At 34.9% G+C, this 22,288-nt stretch overlaps 1 long non-coding RNA gene and 1 pseudogene across 2 annotated transcripts in view; one reads left to right on the forward strand and one right to left on the reverse strand.

The window, feature by feature from the left end:
* Positions 1 to 22,288, forward strand: part of LOC128931547 (uncharacterized) — a 104,457-nt gene that overhangs the window by 26,306 nt on the left and 55,863 nt on the right. The window lies entirely within an intron of this gene.
* LOC100393608 (small ribosomal subunit protein eS6 pseudogene) lies at positions 16,230 to 16,958 on the reverse strand (annotated as a pseudogene). Its single transcript, XR_013533365.1, has one exon. The product of XR_013533365.1 is annotated as a small ribosomal subunit protein eS6 pseudogene (transcript).

Consider the following 22,288-nt stretch of genomic DNA (forward strand, 5'->3'; position numbering starts at 1 on the left):
CTTATTTTCTTGTGAGTGTTTCCTTAGGAGTCTTCTCACTCCTTTCTTTTCCTTCACTGATTTTATAAAAATGCTGCTTCAAAAATCAGCCCCATGCTCAGATTGTCTAGATGATACAATTAAGCTCTCAACTGGTGTGAGCAGAAGTTTCAGTTAAAAAAATCAATTCAGAATTTTACTCAAAGGTATATTGAGTTTAGGCCATAGGGCATACCTTTGTTTCAGAACTAATTGCTTCTCAGGGAATCAATCATGTTAGGTTGATCAAATGTGAATGTAGGGGAAGACGTATGTTTATCGACCAAGAGTTATGTGCCAGGCACAATACTAGCTGCCAAACTAATGGGAATGGCTCACATTTATGATTACAATATACAGGTCATGTTCTAAGCACATTGATCCTTACTACAAATCAGATAAAATGTTGCTGTTACCTTTTCCATTTTGTAGATGAAGAAACGGAGAGGGGTTAAAGCACTTTTACCAGGCCACACAGCTGTAAGTGTCAGGACTGGGATTTATACCCAGAATTTTGGCTCCAGAATTTATGCTCTTAATCACTGTGGGGTGTGTGTGTGTGTGTGTGTGTGTGTGTATCTGTATTTTGCAGTTTTATGACTCATTGTTTGAAAGAGGATATTTATTTTTGCCCCTCTTCAGTAATTTTCAGTTGCCAACTGTATTACAGTCAATATAGACTACTTTGGTATGCAAAAAATTGCACCAAATCTTACTGGTTTGAAAAAAATGAGTATTTATCATCTGATCATTTCTGTGAGTTAAGAATCAGAGCACACCTACCTAGATGGGTTTTCTGACTCAAAGTTTCTTATAGTGCTGCAATTTAAGTGTTGGCAGGAGCTTCAGTCTTATCTGAAGACATAACTGGGAGAGGATCCTTCCAAAAGTACTCATGGTTGTTGGCAGGCTTCAGTTCCTCACAGGCTGTTCTGCTGAGGGCCGCAGTCCCTTGCTGGCTGCTGGCCAGGGTCCTCCTTCTGGTACTTGCCATGTGGGCTCCCGATAGGCAGCTCACAACATGTCAGCTGGCATCAAGTATGATTTATTACAGCAGATATAAAATGTTTCTGTAGAATAAAACCGTTTTACTAAAATAGGTTCTTAATTCTGTGGTGTTTATTCCTTTGAACATAATTTGTATATTTTAAAGGCCCATGCAGTCATCTATTTGGTAAAGGTGCTAGAAGGTGGTGTTTAGTAGTAACATGCATGTTTAGAAAGTCTTTCCTTAGTCTTCGAGTAGCATATAGTCTATACTGCAGACCACACAAGAGGTGTGAAATCAACCTTTGTTAACTGACTTAATTTCTCAGTCCGAACAAAATAATTCCAGTGTATTTTAGATTATAAGTGAACTATAATCTGTAAGAATAAAGATTATTTCTTTATGTGTTTGCATTTGCATATAGGTTAAATACATAATGAAAAAGAAATATTTAAAATTCTGACACTTTAAGTATTTAAGAATTGCTAATGTGCTTTAACCTTATGAAACCTGTACTCTAGATAACCTTTTTAAAAAAATTGTTTGTTGTGTGTATAATAACAGTATGGTCATTTATAAAAATAACTTTCCAGAGAACACAGGTGACAAATGTTATTTGATGTATAAGGTAAGAGTACCATCAAGATGTTTACCTTCTTTCATTTATTAAGAATTTCTTTGGATTAAGATTTATGCTCAGTTCTGTGGAGGATTCAAAAATAAATCCAGTCTCTGCCTCGTGGAAAGACTTAGAGCATCGTAACCAGAGAAACACAATGTAATGTACCATAATTTCTCTGGGCTTCAGTTTTCTCATCTGTATAATGAAATAACATTAATACTTATGTAACAGTTTATAAAAGTCTTAAACTACATAATATATATGATGTTTCTTGAACATAGTAAAGGTTTGATAAATACAACTGCTAACCTTGCCTCTCCATGCCTAGGTCTACTTGTCACTATAGGAGTGAGTAGGGAAGAAAGGACAATGGCTTAGATATTGGAGCACAAGGAAGAGAGTGGCAAATGCTATATGAAAAATAGATAATTTGCTATAGGAGTTTAGAAAATGAAAACATGTTTTTTGGAATTATTTCAAGATGATGGACTAAGCATATTACACAGATTCTGGCTCCCCAATAGACTATGGAAAATATATTGTTTGTGGAAAGTAAATTAAAAATAAGTTTAAAATAATTTGAATTGTTGTAAAGGATTGAATAATGTTTTTGTCTATCATGCGGTAAGAAGACTTCATAGTGATGGTCACTCTAATTCTGTCTTGGGTGATTTAATAAAGTTTCCCTTCTAGCCCCAAAACAAGGTATAAAGCCTGTAAATACGTATTACAAAAATGAGAGAAAAAGAAAAACAAGATAGTAAATGTCAAACAAGTAAAACAAAGATATAATTTTTCATTTGATAATTTATCGACTCCATATAAAAATACTGACCTTTGAATAGACAACACATGGATTGGGAGAAAATATTTGCAAAACATACATCTGATGAGGGCTAATATACAAAATAATAAAGAATTCAAATAACTGAATAGCAATGAAACAAAACCCCATCAAAAAATGTGCAGAGAAACTAAATAGACACCTATCAAAAGAAGACATACAAGTGGTCATCAGATATAAGACAACATGCTCATCATCACTGAGCATCAGGAAAATGCAAATGAAAACCATAATGAAGGATTATCACACACATGTTAGAATGGGTATTACTAGAAAACAAGAAATATTAAGTGTTGGTGAGGATGCGGAGAAAAAGGAAATCTTTGCACATTGTTGGTAGGCATGTAAATTAATACAGCTATGAAGAAAAACATTATGGAGGTTCCTTAGAAAACTAAAAATAGAGCTATCATATGTTCCAGTAATCCCATATCTGGATATATTACCAAGGGAATTGAAATCAGTATGCTAAAGAGGAATTTGCACTCCCATGTTTATTGAAGTATTATTCACAATAGCCAAGACATGGAAGCAACCTATGTGTCCACCATGAGATGAATGAGTAAAGTTTGGTATACATGTGTAATGCAATATTACTCAGCCTTGTAAAAAGGGGAAATCCTGTCATTCACAATGGCATGGATAAACCTGGAGGACATTATGCCAAGTGAAAAAACTCAGGTACATAAAGACAAAGACCTCATTTATATGTAGAATTGAAAAAAAGTCGAACTCCTAGAAGTAGCGAGTAGAGGTCTTTCAAGAGACTGGGGGATGGAAAGTTGCTGAAAAAAGGAGGGACGCTGATCAAGAAGGTTCAGTTTCCACTAAGAGGAGGAAAAAGCTTTAGTGATCTATTGCACAGAATGTTGACTATAAAAATTATGATGTATTGTATATTTAAAAAAATTATCTTTGAAATACAACCTACAATCTTGTCATTATCAATTTTAAAATATGTGAAGTATGAGAAATAATTTTTTGAATTACAGCTTAAATCCATGACCTAAGAATGTAAGAAAAAATTTAAAGGACTATCCGCTGATTTTTTGTGTTTAGTTGCTATGCATTGCTGCAACATGAATAGAGATCTGAAAGAGTGCCTTTTTTTGTCCTTAAAATAGGTGTGAAGGGCTTTCATCTTTAAATCTCTCTTCTCTATAGCTAACCTGTCTTATGAAGAGAAAAGCTGATTGTTCAAATTGATTGTCAACAGTAAAGGCTGATTCAATATACAATATTGTGCTATGGTTCCTTCAATGCATTGATTGTGGTACAATAACCAACTTTTGTGTGTTGTTGAGACAGTGTCAACAATGAGGTGTAATTTGAAATTTAGAAGCAATGCCTGGAATAAACCTGAAACTTATGAAAGACAGCTGGATATTTAGGTGATGATGATGATAATGACAACAGTAATAACAACCGTTTTGAACAATTCCTATATAAAATTGGCATTTTACCAATGCTCTAGATGCAATTTAATCTCCACATTATCTCACAAAATAGTTTCTGCTATTGTCTCTCATTTTACAGAAGAGGATACCAGGTCAACAAAAATTTTAGGATTTTTCTTTAAGCCATAGATATGGTAAGTAGCATACCTAACAGTTTGTTTCCTAGCCTGATCTTGGACGTGTAATAAACTCTTGACCTCTACACTATACTGCCTTTCAGGTAAGGGTTTAGGTATCTAATTATGTGAGGAACAGATCTCACTAAAACTTCTTTGGGGCTTGAATCCATATTTCTTTCTCTTACTAACACTAAATAGTACCGTGATTTAGTATATTTTTACACATTAGACTAGGGAAATAGCAAGGTTCCGTTTTGATTTGTCAATATGGGTGATTATGCAAAAACTATAATTTACTTCTTTGTGACATTTACATCTTTCATCCAACTGGGGCAGGAGAGAATGCAAACTAATATCAGGATCTTCTCACCCTTGTAACAAGACATGGAATGCTCTGCTTTTGTGAGAAATGGATAATATTGAAATTTGTCTTTCCATTTGAGCCCAGCTCAGATATTGTTTATGAATTTGTAATATGCAGTCAAAAGGTTCCTTCCTGAACTTATTTGGAAAGCAGTGTTTATGGCGGGCTCTTTTTATATATGACCTCCTCTTCATACATGCATATCTGTGGAATATTTCCCTCTCTTACTCTGGGTTTAATCTTTTCTAAATACTTAGAAATATATTCTATACTATGTTCAGAATTCTTTATTTGAGATATGCTACATGTCAAAATTAAAGGTAACTATAAGTATTTATATTTATATTACCTATGAATGAAATAAAACTCCAAGATAAATTTTGTCACATTGCCTTTAAAAAATAAAACCCAACTATATGCTGCTTACACATATATACATATGTTCCAATTATATACCTGGAGTTGAAAGTAAAAAGATGGAACATATACCATAAGAACACTTAAAAATATAGATGCTTTAGCTACACTAATAACAGACTCATTAGAGTTGAATATAAGAAGTATCAATGGAAATAAAGGGGATCATTTCATAAAGTAAAAATGATCAATTCCAGAGGAAGTTATCACAATCTTAAACCTGTTTGTGTCAAGTAAAATGATATAAAAGGGCCGGTCGCGGTGGCTCAAGCCTGTAATCCCAGCACTTTGGGAGACCGAGGCGGGTGGATCACGAGGTTAAGAGATCGAGGCCAGCCAGGTCAACATAGTGAAACCCCGTCTCTACTAAAGATACAAAAAATTAGCTGGGCATGGTGGCACGTGCCTGTAATCCCAGCTACTCAGGAGGCTGAGGCAGGAGAATTGCCTGAACCCAGGAGGCGGAGGTTGCGGTGAGCCGAGATCGCGCTATTGCACTCCAGCCTGGGTAACAAGAGAGAAACTCCGTCTCAAAAAAAAAAAAAAAAGAAAAAAGAAAAAAAATGATATAAAAGGAGAAATAAAACTATTGTTATTGTAAATATGATTATATGCATAGAAAACCCAAAGCCATTTACATATAAATTATTAGAATAAATACATGCATTAAGCAAAGGTCATATGTACTGTAAACACACAAACATTAATTTTATGTGTGTGTTTGTGTATGCTACAAATATAAGTTATTGAATAATATCATTATAGGTGATGATGGTGATATAATACCATTATAAGACCATAAAAATGCCAAACATCTAAGGAAAGTGCATGACTTCTACATAGAAAAGTATGAACAATTACTGAAAAAAAAAAAATAAGGAAGACTCAAATAAATGGAGCTATATAATGTGTTCACGGTCTGGAAGACACAATACTTAAATCTGTCAGTTCTTCCCAAATTATTGATCTACAGCTTCGAAACAATTCCTGTGTTTGTGTGTGTGTGTGTGAGAGAGAGAGAGAGAAAGAGAGAGAGAGAAAATCGACAGTCTGATTCTAAAGCTTACGTGACAATGATAGAAATTCATTATTTATTTATTTATTTATTTATTTTTGAGACGGAGTTTCGCTCTTGTTACCCAGGCTGGAGTGCAATGGCATGATCTTGGCTCACCGCAACCTCCGCCTCCTGGGTTCAGGCAATTCTCCTGCCTCAGCCTCCTGAGTAGCTGGAGGCACGCACCACCATGCCCAGCGAATTTTTTTTTTTTTTTTTTTTTTTGTATTTTTAATAGAGACGGGGTTTCACCATTATGGTCTCCATCTCTTGACCTCGTGATCCACCCGTCTCAGCCTCCCAAAGTGCTGGGATTACAGGCTTGAGCCACCCCGCGCCCGGCCGGAATTCATTATTTTTCAGATTTTGAAGATCTTGAAGCTATAAGCTTTACTGAAACCTTTAGGGCTTGTAATATTACATTTTTTCATGTTTTTCTCCACCCCCCAGCTTTACTGAGGTAATAAATATACAAAATGGTATATATTTAAGGTGTATAAGATGACTTGATATGCATTGTGAAATGATTATTAAAATCCATCTAGATAACACATCCATCATCTTACAGAGTAATATATAAGGTGATCATTTTCTGGGTATGTATGTGTTGAGAACACTTAAGATCTACTTTCAGCAAATTTCAAGTATACTATCTGGTATCATTGACAATAGTTACCATGCTATATATTAGATCTCCAGAACTTATTAATCTTATAACTGAATGTTTGTCTCTTTGACCAACATCTCCTTTTTCCTCCCTTCAATTCTCTTCTCCCTGTTTCTATCCCCTGGAAACTACCATTCAATCTCTGCCTCTGAGTTCAACTTTTTCAGATTCTACATGTAAGTGCGATTATGTAGTATTTGTCTTTCTATGTCTAGCTTATTTCTCTTTGCATAATTTCCTCCAGATTCATCTATGACATCTGAAATTCTAGAATTTTCTTCTTTTTATGGCTGAACAATATTCCATTGTAATTGGTATCGTATCTATCTTATCTTTATAGATAGAGAGCTATATATATATATATATCACATTTTCTTTCTTTTTTTTTTTTCCAAGATGAAGTTTCGCTCTTGTTGCCCAAGCTAGATTGCAACTGTGTGATCTCAGCTCATTGCAATCTCCACCTCCCGGGTTCAAGTGATTCTCCTGCCTCAGCCTCTGGAGTAGCTGAGATTACAGGCACCCACCACCATGCCTGGCTAATTTTTGTATATTTAGAAGAGACATGGTTTCACCATGTTGACCAGGATGGTCTTGAACTCTTGACCTCAGGTGATCCCCCTGCCTTGGCCTCTCAAAATGCTGGGATTACAGGCTTGAGCCACTGCACCCGGACCCACAATTTGTCTTAGTCCATTTAGCGTTGCTGTAAAGGAATACATGAAGCTGAATAGTTTATAAAGAAAAGCAGTTTATTTGGTTCATGATTATTCTTGCTGGAAGGTCCAAGATAGGAAATGCGGTGAAGGCCTTAGGCTGCTTCCACTCGTGATGAAAGGTGAAGGGGAGCCAGTGTGTGCAGAGATCACCTGGCATGAGAGGAAGTAAAAGAGAGATGGGGAGATGGCAGGCTCTTTTTAATAACCAGATGTCATGTGAACTAGCAGAACGAGAACTCCCTCACCCCCAAAAGAAGGCATTAATATATTCGTGAGGTATCTGCCCCCATGATCCAAATACCTCTCATTAGGCCTCACCCACAACACAACTACTCTGGGGATCAAATTTCACCATGAAATTTCATGGAAAAAAACAAACTAACCATAAATAAACCATAGTACCATTCATTTATTATGGAAACTTTGGCTTCGTTCACATCCTGGCCATTGTGAATAATGCTACAATAAACATGGGAATGCAGCTCTCCCGTTGAGATACTGATTTCAATACTTCGGGTATATACCCAGAAGTGATATTCCTGGATAATATGGTAGTTCTAGTTTTAACATTTTGAGGCATCCAAATTCTGTATTCCATAATATTTGTACAAATTTACTCTCCCACTATCAGTGTCCTAAGGTTCTCTTTCCTCTATCCCATCACCTATAAAATTATCTTTTATTTCATAATAGCCATCCTAACAGGCATGAATTAGTATGTCATTGTGGTTTAAATTTGTATTTCTGTTATGATCAGTGATAATGAACATACAGCTGTTGTCCAGTTGATTGTCTTTTGAAAACGTCTCTTCAGATCCTTTGCTCATTTTTAAAATTGGGCAATTCAGGTTTTTTTTTTTTTTGACGCTGAGTTGTAGGAATCTTTATATGTATATTTCAGATATTATCCTGTTATCAGATACAAGGTTTGCAAATATCTTCCAGACCATAGATGGGATTTTGTTGATTGTTTCCTTTGGTGTGCAGAAGATTTTTAACTTGATTTAATCCTACTTGGCTATTTTTGCCTTTATTACCTAGACTTTTGTTTCATATTCAAAAGATCATTGCCAAGGGCAATGTCAAGGAGCTTTTTCCTATGTTTTCTTCTAAGAGTTTTAAGGTTGCAGGTCTTGCATTCTGTACTTTATGCATTAGATATTCTACTTATTAACTTTGAATTTCAAAGGTTTAAGATAAATCTTTCAACCTCATTTAGATAATGACATGTAAGATTTAGAAAGCTGTATTTAAATTGGTGACCCTGAGCATGTAAGACTTAACTTGGCAGTTATATCTTAGCAACCAAATTTTGAAATTACTCATTATTCTTGAAAATGTACTTGAAAAGGAACTGAAGATATCTTAGTCTTTATGAGTTAAGGTATAAAAATGAAGACAAATATTAATAAATTGTACTGTTAATTACTTTATTATAATTTTGTAAGTGCTATATAGGACCCATACATAATTTTAAGAGGAAGTATAACAAAAATATATAAAGCAGTACCATGGCTGACACGTAGTATGCTCTCAACAAAGGTTTACTAGTTTTTCACTACCTAGGACTCAAGTTAATTCTCCCAGACAATAGAGTTAAAATATTCAGTCATTTTCTCTTGTTGCTGGGAAGGTAGCATCACACACTGGGATCTGTCAGGGGGAAATAGAGGAGGGACAGCAGAGGGTGGGGAGTTGGGAACAGATAAAACGAGGAGAAATGCCAGATGGGGAAGAAGGCAGCACATCACACTGCCATGTGTGTACCTAAGCAACAATCTTGCATGTTCTTCACATGCACCCCAAAACCTAAAATGCCATTTAAAAAAAATAAATAAATAAAATGGCAAAATCTATTTGCTGTAATAACAGCCAATATTATGAAAAGACCTAGACCGTTGAGTTAGAAAGGCTTTCTTGAAGAACTGATTTTTAAGTGAAATTGAACAATTAGAAAAAGATTAACAATTAGCTGCTATTAGTTAGGGAAGGAGGTTTTATTTAAAGGGAAAAAGCAACAAATCTTTGATAGAAAGGGGGATATCTGTTCAAAGAATTGCCTCCAACAATGCCAGAAGTAAGTTTCTTCTCCTTTTGAATAAATAAATAATTCATTTTTTAAAACAAATATGTATATTTTTTACCAGAATCTGGTGAGAAGGTTTAGTTACATGCCTACTTAGAAAAACTACCTTGTATCTTGTAAAGCCGAAAACGTGCATTCTCAATGGTCCAGCAGTTCCACTTCTAGGTATATCCATGGATAAACACTTACAGGTGTGGACCTGGAAACATACTTTTGCTGATGCAATACTGTAATAATAGTAATAATAATAATAATTTCCAGTCTCTTTTGAGTAGATGTTCAAGTTGTGTTCAGTTTGGGGCCTTTATAAGATTGCAAATTATTATTATTATTACTATTATTATAGTATTGCATCAGCAAAAGTAAATCTCAAAGACAATGTAGGGCGAATAAAACAAGCTGAGGGGGGTATATTTGGTATATAAATTCCCCACATATACAAAGCTTAAAAAATATATGGTTTATAGGTACATATATTTAGTAAGAAAATAACAAAAAACAAAAACTCAACAACAAAAATTTCACAGTCATGGTTACCCTTGTGCAGGAGGAAAAGAGCTGTAATTACTGAAGGGCACAAAAACAATTCACCTGTTTTGGAAATGTTCAATTTCTGAAGCTGATGGATGGATGGTTCAAAAGTTTTTGTTTTATTATTTGTTATTCCTTATGTAAACTATAAAATAGTTTCTTAATTTATCTCCTGAATTTCTATGAATATTGACTCAAAATAGAGGCAATAGAATATTCTATTTTTTATCCGAGGGACATGCTTTAAGAAGATAAGTAACTGGTTCAGGAATTATCATTGAATGGCACAGTGTTATAACTCGAAGATCACACTGTATCTATTATTATACAGTGTCTATTTTTCCTCTGAAATTAGAATGAATGTAGACATATAAATATTTAGGATCTCTAAAATAAAGACAACTAAAAATCAAAGAATATTTCAAACATATTTATAAGGGGGTTTAGGACTAAAAGGGACTCAGAGGTCATTTGGTCAAGGGAAGCACAAGAGAAGTCATGCATCTTCCTCAAGGACAAATAGCCAGAAACACATGGATCACTGTGGCACAAAAGGGACTGAAGACAACACATCTAGACTCCTGGTATAGGACTCATTAATATACAACAATAGACTGAGTGTGCTTCAATAATATTCTCTTCATTTTCTTTTTCTTATTTCATGGTATTGTCTTCCCAAGGGGAGTGGAAACTTTGAAAAATATAAAGAGCATTTTTTTCCTTCAGATATCTCTAAAACAAAGTGAAATTTACAGATTAACTTGATCACACTAACAGGCTTTAAATAACCTGTTTATCTCAGGTGTTAATACAATGAGTCTTTCATAATTTTAAGAGGTATGTGGAAGTCGTGAAGAGTTATTGCCAGCCTGTTACGGAGGAATGTTTTTTCTTAGGCAGATAAGAATCAGGTGAGTATTTGCAGTGCCAGAAATGAGATAAAATTTCACTTCAGAACTTGAGCTGTGTTGATCTACCTATTCTCATTTTATGCAGCCATTTATAGCAGTCAGGGTCAGCAAACTGATCTGCTGCAATTACTTTTCTGCCATCTTAAAAATGTGATCGCTTCTAAGTGCTGCACATGACATTCAACAGCACCACCAGATGAACTGGTCACACTAACAGCAGCACAAACGTACCTGCTTGGCAAAATGCTGTATATTTTTCAAAGGAAATAAGGCAATTAAAAGGCTTCTTTTATAAAGTCAAATATTTTCAGTAAATGGTATTTGACCTAAGGTGAAAGCCCTATATTTGATTTGAGTACGGAAACTCTTCATTTTTTCCCTTTGCCTATATTTATTTTTCATAGAGTTTATGGCAGAAATGTTGTATTCCAAGCAGCAAAATAAGTTTCCTTTTGATCTCCTGATTTTCCTACTGTTAATTTTTGTAATAACTATTGCAAGTTATGAAAGTACCATGTTTGTTCCTTGGCCAGCACTGACATTTATTTTGTGAAATTAAAGAAAATGAATTTGGTTTATGTATATGCATAAACTTCAGTATCCATTTTGTTAAAAGAAGAAGACATTTTCAAAGAAGACATTTTCCTTAAGACAAAACTTACCAACAGCCTTCAAATTAGGTAAGTTCAGTTTTTCCATATTCAAAGTTCAAAACTGGATTTGCAGATAAAGGCTTTCACAGTAAGTCAGTATTCTGTCCGTGTAATAAGATAGAAGTTCTTGGATTGCATGCTATTCAACAATCTCACCAAACACATCTGAAACCTGAGACCTGGGGCAAGTATGAATTTCTGGAAGACTCTGGCAAAGATAAACCACACCTGTTTCAGCTTCTAGTAAAATAAATCAGTTGTAGAAAGAATTGACCATTAGCAGTAAGAATATCCTTTAGTGCACTTTCTACTCAAAGTGAAAATCAAAACATCAACTCCCTTCTGCATGTCTTCACCCATATGCAAGTTTTCTTTGTTTTTAAGAAAGCTGTCTTTTAGATATGACACATAGTTGTACTTACTCTACATCTCTTAATTGTCTTACCAATGTCAACTGAAGATATTTAATTTATATTGGTATTCAAGATGTTTAGATATGCTGAGACAAAATGTCTTGTAAATCTAAAATATTATATAGTTACTTGGGATTAAGGTTTGACTAACACAAATCTCTCATTCAGCTTTTCAGTGTTCATGATAAAAAGTTGGAGAATAAAATGACACTATGAGAAATACACAAGTAGTTTTTGTTTTAGTACCGCAGACTATTGTATTTCACAGTGATCTCCAGTGGGTTTACATACCTGGATTTCTTTTTGACATTCTTTATGAGAAATGATGGTAGAGGCCAGAAATAATTCATGAACAGAACAGTTAATTTCATTTAAACCTTTCTTAGGCTACAAAATTAAACAGCATCATTCTCAAAATAAAACATTTTTTTATTCCAAGCAGCAATTTTGTTAAAAAAAAAAAAAAAAACAAAAACAAAAACCAAAGACTAAATACTAAATCTTTAGCATAAACTAATTTGTCACAGCAACCTTTTAGGATCTGTGCCTCAAATACATCAAAGTTAATAAAGTCATATTCTAAAACAAAATTGCAAAAAAAGTCATGACATTATATTCATGATTGAACATGTACATGATTACTATATAAATCATTATTTTTTAATATATCTGCTACTATAGTTGGTACATTAAAATATCTGTATAAATAGAATTTTACTACATCACATACCTAGGTCCTAACTAACAAAAAATAAATGTCAAATGCTAACACCGTCAATAAGAAATACACAGAAGATGAATGTAGCATATTTAATCCCAATCACCCTGAATTAATCATTATACTTGCATACAGGTATCAAAATATTACATGTACCCCCAAATTTGTATAACTATTATTATATAAATAAATGAATTGAATTAAAAATGATTTTTTTTAAGTCGTCAGTACCTATAGACTGATTAATAGGTGTAAGTGAAAGCAAATGTCTGGACAAGGTAGCCTAATTTTTTAAAGCTTCCTCATTATACAATTGGTGTTTTCTCTTTACCAACACCCATTCTATTGAGTAGACTATTTCACTATGAAGGAAAGGTAATAGTCAACAATATTTATTTTCTTTTTGCCTTATTTCTTATTTCTTAATTATAATAAACCATACAAACTCTACCACAAGGATTAAAACATTTTAGTTGAGGTAGTTAAGCATCATAGTTGCTTATGGAAACAGAAACTTCTTTAGGTGCCTTGCTTAAGGGAATGTCCTTGCTTGTCTCCCTATAATTCCTTCTGCAAGCGCTCAGTCACAGAGACTTTATTGTTGGCACTATTTCCTTTATTGTTGGCACTATTTCCTTCTTTTAAAAGCATTTGGCTCATCCTCAAACATGCAGCTCTTTTTATAGCATGTTTGAAAGGTCGAATGAAAGTCAGAATGTCAATATATTTATTGGCAAAATGACAGCAACCTATTACCTTTGCTGAAGCGTTTTCATTTTCTACAGGGAATTCAGTGTGATTGTGTTTGTCTTGAAATTTGTTTTATAAGAGCCAATTAAAGAAAAAAATAATTGTGCACAACTTAAAATTCTCAACATTTCCCGAAAGCATTGGACCTTCATATACTTTCTGCCAGCCATAAGTGAACTATTGACTTACTCTTAGGAGTTACTCTACTGAGTACCCCAGATTATTGGCCCCATTTAAACCATAGGCACCTCTGTTACACTGCCTCATGACCTAAGTTTGCAGGGAGATAATTGAAGACATATGATATTTGCTTTCTGTATTTTCCTAAATGCCATTCTAAAACCATCTTCTTCTTTTAAAAATTAAAAAAAACTTAGGCAGTATGTGAGACAGTGGCGGCAACACAGCAATGAGCAAGACTCCTAGCTCGTGACCTCAGTTTATACTATTGGGGAGCATAAAACATTTAACTAGTAATTACAGTAAAATGTGATTTTTTTTTTTTTTAAGATTGAAAGCACAGAATATTCTAAAAAGACAGATGGGAGGAGGTGGTGGTGGCTAACTTGGTCTAAATGTGTTGGAAAGGTCCACTAAAGTAATTTTAAAATATAATCGTCTGAAGGGATCCGTTGAGGAGAAGGCAGCCAGGCAAAGAGGGAAAGGAGTTACTGAAAGACTGTTACAGGCAGAGAAGAGACAGTGTGGGGAAACCTGAAGTAGAGAGAGCCCGGGACGTCTCATGGAGCTGAAGTCAGCGTGTCTAGAGGGTACCCAAGATGAGGTGCTGGAGGAGGAAGACTTGTAAAATTCTGTTAAAGGTAGCAGATAGCCACTGAAGAGTTTAAGATGAAATGATTGTATGTGTTTTACAAGGACTCTCATTGCAGCGAAGACCAAACAGTGGAATGATCAAACCTATTGAAAATTCGTTTTTGTCAGGAAGAAATTTTGAGCACTTATCTCCAATTAGTTTTGATACATTTATTTATAAACTAAATTTATTTATTTATATTAAATAAAAACTATATTTATTTATTTAATATATTTATTTATTATAGATAGCTGCATGTTGTTGGCCAATAACTCAAGACACTATGTGCATTTAGGCTAAGGTTCATTGTTAATAATAATATAATTTCAAAATTTTTGATGATTTTTTTGTCAAATGTGATCAGACCATTGTCGTGTTTACCTGGTAACACAGCAAAGAACAAGCCAGATTTAGAATTTTCCATTCTAATGTTTTTTACTGTTCACTTATAGTACTGTAATGACATCAATTCAAAGTTTGATTTTATCGTTCTCCTACAAGGAAACAAGGCCCGATTTTAGGGATATTTATTTAGGTACAAAGTTTGATTTTCGGGATATTTTTAAGGCTAATTTTCAGTTTTTTGAAGACTAAAAATTACTGACATAAATTGTAAATCCATTTAACCAGCCGTAGGTCAATTGCGGTAAAATGCAGTAAGCTAAATGAAATGGACAAGTGTGGCTGTGTTGTTAACTGCCTGTTGTTGAATTCCCAGTCTTGCCTCAGGGTATCTTTAGTAACTTACATACATTCAAATATGTGACTTGGGGATTGATTACAATTACCTATATTAATTACAGGCCTTAAATAGTAGCAAGGCATTCTTTCCTTTTTTTTCAGGTAAGAATAAATATAAATAAAAGGTTGTATTATTTTCTTTGGAGGTGCCATGAATCATTGGGTTCCTGAGACTGCATGGTCTTCCTATTAAAGATAATGGTTGTGAAGTTTTGAATGGGAGAGAGCAACACCTGAGGCAGAGAATCAAATAGAAATCTGCTGTCAAGCTACAAGAAGGTCTGATGGTCAGTGCTTGAATGATGACAGAGGGAACTGAGAGAATTGGAGAGGTTTGCAAGGCAGGAAACATTTGATGTATTCCGGAAAACGATTCCTTAGAGATGCTCTAGATTCAGCGTTGTGCTCTTCATGATCCCAGTATTTCTTGAGTAGACGTCAAAACACAGGCTTTTCAAAGTGCTCTTTCTGAACCGACTGTGTAACAGAATCACCAGATGTGATTTAAATGCAGATTTCTAAATGTAACTTTAATTTTATTGACATAGAAATGTTTAGAACATCGTAAAAGAAGCAGAATTTTAAACAATCTCCCCAGGTGAAACGGACATACGTAGAGTTTAAAGGCCATTGATCTAGGCAGAAGTTGGAGTAAACTGCTGGAGAGCCAATGTGGACTCACAGAACATTGGAGAATTAACCACTTATATGCCTTTCAGAATAAGAGTTATTTGATGGAGTTATCAGCTAGTTATTTTGTCTTTAAATCTTTCTTCTTGAAACTCTAGAAAACTTGAGAAAGATTTGTCTTCTCATAGAGCCTTTGCTATTATTATTGCAAGTTGTGGCACAAAATTTTGTGTAAGGCAGTATTAGCTTACTAATTATCCATAGATGTGTCACTGATAAAAAATGAAATATTAGGAGGACTTGTTTGATAGAGCATGCTCAGTCCAGCTGCAACTGTATATAGTACAATTTAAAAGCTAATTATTCAGATATATTTACATACATATTTTTCCTGAAAAAGGAAATTCTATTTTTGTCACCCCTCTTTTGAGAGCTCTAAATTTTCTCAGTGATAGCATACGCCCAACATTTAAAAATGCAGTAAAATAAAAATTAAAGTAAAAACTTTGCCTTTCCCTGGCACACTTGAACTTTACAGAGGCAATCTTTAGTAATAAGTCATTTGCACTTGTATTTGCCCACTTGCTCACTGTTCCATATTTAAAGACTTTAAAAGAATACAACGATGTGGATTTCTGAAGAAGGTAAAAAGGGCTTAGTCATATTTGAAAGTGCTGAGAGCTGCTTATCTTCACTTGATTTTCTTTTCTTTTCTTTTTTTTTTGAGTCTGATCTTATTTATTTGTTACTCAAAAAATCTTATTTCTGACTGGCCTCCTTCATTCTCTTGGCCAAAAGTTTAGCATATTCTGCGGCCTCTTCTTTGTTTTTCTTAGTATGCTGCTTCTTCAGAGCAATACGCCGCCGTTTGTGCTGCAGGACACGTGGAGTAACAAGACGCTGAATCTTGGGTGCTTTGGTCCTAGGTTTCTTACCTTCTTTGTTTAAGGGCTTTCTTACAACATACTGGCGGACGTCATCTTCTTTAGAGAGACTGAAAAGTTTGCGGATTCTGCTAGCTCTTTTGGGCCCCAGGCGACGAGGCACGGTGGTATCAGTTAGTCCAGGAATATCTTTCTCTCCTTTTTTTACAATAACCAAGTTGAGAACACTCAGATTAGCATCCACAATGCAACCACAAACTGATTTTCTCTTTCTTTCTCCAGTTCTCCTTGGTCTGTAGCAGTAATGCCCGTTACTCAGTAGCAGGCGGACACAGCCATGGATCAAGACACCCTGCTTCATGGGGAAACCTTGTTTGTCGTTCCCACCATTGATTCGGACCACATAACCCTTCCATTCTTCACCCAGAGCGTCAGCGGCAACTTCTGTCGCCATACGCTTCTCATAAAAAGTATGAAGTTTGCGTTCATCGTCCACTTCAATGAGTTTCTGGCAGCCAGTGACTGGGAAGGAGATGTTCAGCTTCATCTTGAAACAGCCCACTTGATTTTCTTTGGAGAACAGTTTGATTGTTTGGGAATTAGTCATAAATGATTTAGTTGCAAATTGTCAAAACACATGTCCACCGGAGGTCCTTTGAAAATCCAGGGTGAAATCTCCAAAGCCCTTAGCTCAATTTTGCTCAGAGAAAATTATCTGAAAACATCAGAACAATTTTCAATTTTCAAGTTGGTCACTCAACCCATTCTTGCTGGGATTAGAGAGTTCACCGTAAATGCCTTACTTCTTTTTTGTTGTTGATAGAATTAGAAGCACTGGGCTTGGGGACTTTCATCACCACTTACTGATTATGACACTCTGCAGTTTAACTTACGTGCACCCTCTGTGTCTCAAAGAGGGCTGTTGTGATTATTCTCTTTTTATTGTTTTTATTATTACCATTAACATTATTAAGCCTGACTCAACATGAATTGTCAGATCTTGTGCAAATGGACCAGAAAGGAGAAAGGGGTAGTAAAGAAGGTTGGGGTTTGGGGAGGGAGGAATCTCCCTTTCCAGAAAGCTCCCTTTAGGAAAGAGCCCCTGTGCTGCTGATAGAGCATCTGCCCAGGAGGCAGCTCTAGAAGAACAAAAGTGTGCCATTCATTTAGAGGATAAGACGGAGGAAGTGATAGAAAAAAAAAATTAAAAGTGAGACATGGTGTAACAAAAACAGAGTCAGTCTAGGGTATTTTAGATAAGTTATCTAGGTCGGGTAATCAGTCATATTCTGACAATGACTCTTTTATAGGATGTGCTGTTCCTGAGACACTAGGTGCAGCCCCGGTCCTACAAAATGTTAGTGTAGCATCTTTTGGCTTTGGCTCAAGACCGTCCTTAGCCAACTTTATTTGTTAAGTCAATCCCTCTACTCCTAAATCTATCTATTTGCTCATTCTTCTTTGCATGCATCCTATTCAAGAGGAAAAAAAAGTAAGAGGACTCTTTATTTCCAGGATATCGCTCTCTTATATCCTTTCTTGTATCTATTTTCCTTCTTTATAGGCATACTCCACTCAAACAGCTATACTTTTGCCTTTCTATTTCTCAAACACAAGTATTTCTCTTGTTTTTATCTTCAAACAAATGTTTCCTATGTTTCTTCTCTTTCTTATAAAGGATAGTACAACAGCAGTTTTAGAGCAAATGGTACACACTTCCAGCTCCACTTTCTCACTTCTCTTCAATACTAGACCCACTGATTCTGACTTACCCATCCGTCATTACTACCACCTCCTATCTGCCAAATCCAAGGTGTCCTTCTCATAGCCCATCTGGCATGATTTACTTATGACATTTGACCCTGTTAGTTACCTTCTTGTTGAAGTGTCCGCTTCCCTTAATTTTTGTATTAATACACTCTGAGTTAATCCCTTGTTCTCCTTCTCCTTCTTTGTTTTTCTCTCCCTCTCCCTTTCCCTGCCTTCTCTGTCTTTATAAGCTGCTGTTCCCTAGGGTCCCATTCTCTGTCCTCTCAGGATTATTTTATATCCCTGCTCTAGTACTTTCTCATCTATCTTAACCCTTCAAAGGATGTTCCCAATCTGCACCTTCCAGCTTATGTCTACCAGTCCTTTACTACCTTCCCTCTATGACCAGGGCTAAATTATGCTACCTCACAATCTTAAACCATCCTCAGAACATCACAAGACTTCATCTGTCTGCAATTACGTTTCCCTCTTGACTACCTTTCCCTTCCTCTTTCCCTGACTCAGCTTGGTGAACTCTTACACTTTAAAGAACACCTCTGGGGCATCTAGTAACAGAGCCTTTTCTCTGCCATTAAAGAAAGAATGTGTTCCCTGAGTTCTCTGTGCTCCCACATCCTTTTTATTATTAGTATGGCACTCATATTGTATTACAGTTAATCATATGAGTGTATTTTTCTGTGTTGAAATTTTAGTTCCTTGATGATAAGAACTGTGTTTTAATCATCCTCTCCCCCTAGGATATAGAATAGTGCCTAACACATGGTGGCTTTATTAAAAAATATATTTGCCAGTATATTACTTGTGTGTTAGAAATAAGAAACAAATTACTGTTCTTAATTTCAAGAGAAATTATATAAATGAAATTTTTCTGTTGTCATTCAATTTTGGATGGATTTCATTCAGGTCAACAAATATGTACTCTGTAGTAACGTTTAGTTAGCAAGATCTCATTTATATTGCCTTAACAATAACTTGAGTAAGAAAAATGAAATTTGTTTAAGAAAAGATGAATACATTACAAGAATTAAAAGTTTAGATTTTATAGGCTATTTCCATATTTTGAAGTTCATTAGATTACACATTTTAGTAGGTCCTCACCTCATTGATTTATTTCTAATACTTTAATAAGTATCTAGATATTATGATCACTATGTGTTCATGAGTATCCTATCTTTTATTATAGTGTAACAAAATCTGTTTTCTCTCATGTTTCTTTAAACATAGTGTGAGTGTGTGTGTATTTGTAAACATACACATATATGTAAAATCTAAATTTTTATAAAATCTTCTAATTTTTTCACTAATCACTTATTCTTCAAAATATCATCTGGTTAATATCCTCATTACTGGAATTACTGAAATTATTCTTCTTTTAATTAAATAAACATACAAACAAAAGGTACACAAACCCCAAGTATCTAGCCGGGTGAAATATCATGAAGTAAGCACACCTACGTAATTGATACTTTGGTTAAGAGATAGAAGATTCCCATCACCACAGAAACCGCTCTCAGGACCCTTCCTAACCACTAACGTCTTTCTGTTTCCCGAAGATAACCACCATCATGACAACTCATACCGTAGGGTAGTTTTGAAATTTATGTAATTTAAACATTACAGGGTGAAAATCGTAGCGAGTGTTGCTTAAGTACCACTTCCAGGAAGAGCTCCATGCCAGCTGCAGGGAATGTGGTTAGCTGCGGCCTCTAGTTGTGAGCTCCTGCATGGCCTGTCTCAGCTTTTCAGTCTGGGTCACACTATTTTTGGCAATTCCCAGTCAATGACTAAGTCAGGTTGCAGTAGCTTAAGGACATACTTTTCTTGGACGCTCCTCCAGGCAATTACTGAACAAGCTCATGGTACAAAAGCCAAGTGATTTCTACTCACAGTTGGATTACACTAACTGCCAGTCTTTGCTCTAGAGCAGCACGTGGGGCTGATCAAAACTTGGTTGGATTTGCATCATCCTCTGAGGAGTCCCTTTCCTAATCCTGCTTCTCCTCTTCCTGTTCCAGCTGTTACTCTCAACAAATTCTTTGTTCCTACACAAAATCTATCTTCACATCTTTCTATTTTTGTTCAATATCGTATTAGTGATATTTCTATTCTTGATGGTAGACATTTGGGTTGTTTCCATTTTGAACTGTCATGAATAAAAAATTCTATGAACATATGTACAAGAATCTTGTGGGCATGTGTTTTCAGTTCTTTGGGTGAGAATTGTTGAGTCAAATAGATCTACAATAAGCGATGTATGAGAGTTCTAGCTCCTTCATATCCTTACCAACATTTTGTATTGTCATTCTTTTAAATTTTATTTCCAGAGGAAATGAAAAGATAATCTCATGGTGGTACTGATTTGCATTTCCCTACTGACCAATAATGTTCAACATCTTTAAATATGCTTACTTTCCAGTTTTAAACTTCTATTTTTGAATTTTGACTATTTTTATTAAATTGTCTTTAGAGTTGAATATGTTATTTTTATACTCTTGGCATGAGTCTTTTATCCCATCTAGTACATAGTGAATATTTTCAACAATCTGTCTTGCCTATTAACTTCCTAGTGATTTTTTTAATACAAAGAAGTTTAAATTTTAATGAAGTCTAAATTAGCAATATTTTGTTGTTAGTATTTCTGTTAGATTCTTACCAGAAAAATCTGTGACAACCTAAAGTAATAAAGATAGTCTCTTAGGTTTTCTTCCAAAGCATTTATGGCTTTAGTGATTAGCTTTAGGCATATCATTTATCTCAAATTAATATTTTGTGCATGGAATAAGGAGTCAAATATCTTCTTTTTAAAACAAAACACTATCTAAATATCAAACTTTTTCAGCACTATTTGTTTAAAAACTTGTTTTTACCCCCATTGGATTACTTTGTTGCCATTGTTGAGACTCATTTTTTTTTGTACTTTACTTTCTTTTGTGATCAATATTGATATATTCATATTGGTATTACATTCTCTTAATTTTTATGAAACTGTAGAAAGCCTTGAAATCAGGTCAGGGAGATCTCTAAATGTTTTGCTTTCAAGATAAGTCTTTTAAAAGTATATATAATTTCAATTTTTATTTTAGATTCAGGGGATACATGTTCAGATTTAATACATGCATTTACTGCATGACACTAAGGTTTGGGGTACAAATGATCCCATCGCCCAGGCAGTGAGCATAGAACCCAGTAGGCACTTTTTCAGCTTTTGCCCCCCTCTCTCTAATAGTTCCCAGTGACTGTTTCTACCATATTTATGTCTATGTTTACCTAATGTTTAGGGCCCACTTATAAGTGAGAACATGCAGTATTTTGGTTTTTGTTCCTGTGTTAATTCACTTAGGGTATTTGTTTCTGCTACTTCCTTGTTGCTGCAAAGGAGAGGATTTTGTTCTCCTTTTTTTTTTTTTTTTTTTTTATCTTTTTTGCAGAGAGCCATTTATTAGGCAGAGAGAGAGAAAGAAAGAGAGAGGGAGAGACAGCTTCCATGCTGCCATGGGAGGGGAATTCAGAGGGGATATTCCGATTTTGTTCTTTTAATGACTGCATCATATTCCATGTTGTGTATGTGCCACATTTTCATTATCCAGTCCACCATTCATAGGCACCTAAATTAATTCCATGTCTTTGTTATTGTGAGTAGTGCTCACTGCAGTGTCTTCTTTGTAGAATGATTTGTTTTCCCTTTGGATGTATGTCCAGTAATGGGATTGCTGGGTCAAATGGTAGTTCTGTTTCAAGTTCTTTGAGAAATCTCCAGTTGGTCAAATAATCTTTGTCTTTTAATTGGTATAATTATTGCATTTATATTTAATTTACTTACTGACATATTTCAGTATAATTCTTCTGATTTATTCTTTGCTTTTTTTTCCTTGCTGGTTTTTTTGTTGTTTTCTTTCTTATCTTTATTTAGATTTATTAGTGACTTTTTAGAAATTTTATTTATTTATTTTTTTTTGACAGGGTCTTGCTCTGGCACATTAGCTGTAGTAAATGGTGCAATCATGGCTCAAAGCAATCTCAAACTCTTGGGCTCAAGTGATTCTCTGTCTTCACCCTTTCATAATAGTGACTTTCAATTTCATTGTCTCCATTAATATGTTAGTCAAACCTCTTTT

This window comes from Callithrix jacchus, chromosome 3 (assembly GCF_049354715.1).
Source record: "Callithrix jacchus isolate 240 chromosome 3, calJac240_pri, whole genome shotgun sequence".
In the NCBI taxonomy this organism is placed as follows: domain Eukaryota; kingdom Metazoa; phylum Chordata; class Mammalia; order Primates; family Cebidae; genus Callithrix; species Callithrix jacchus.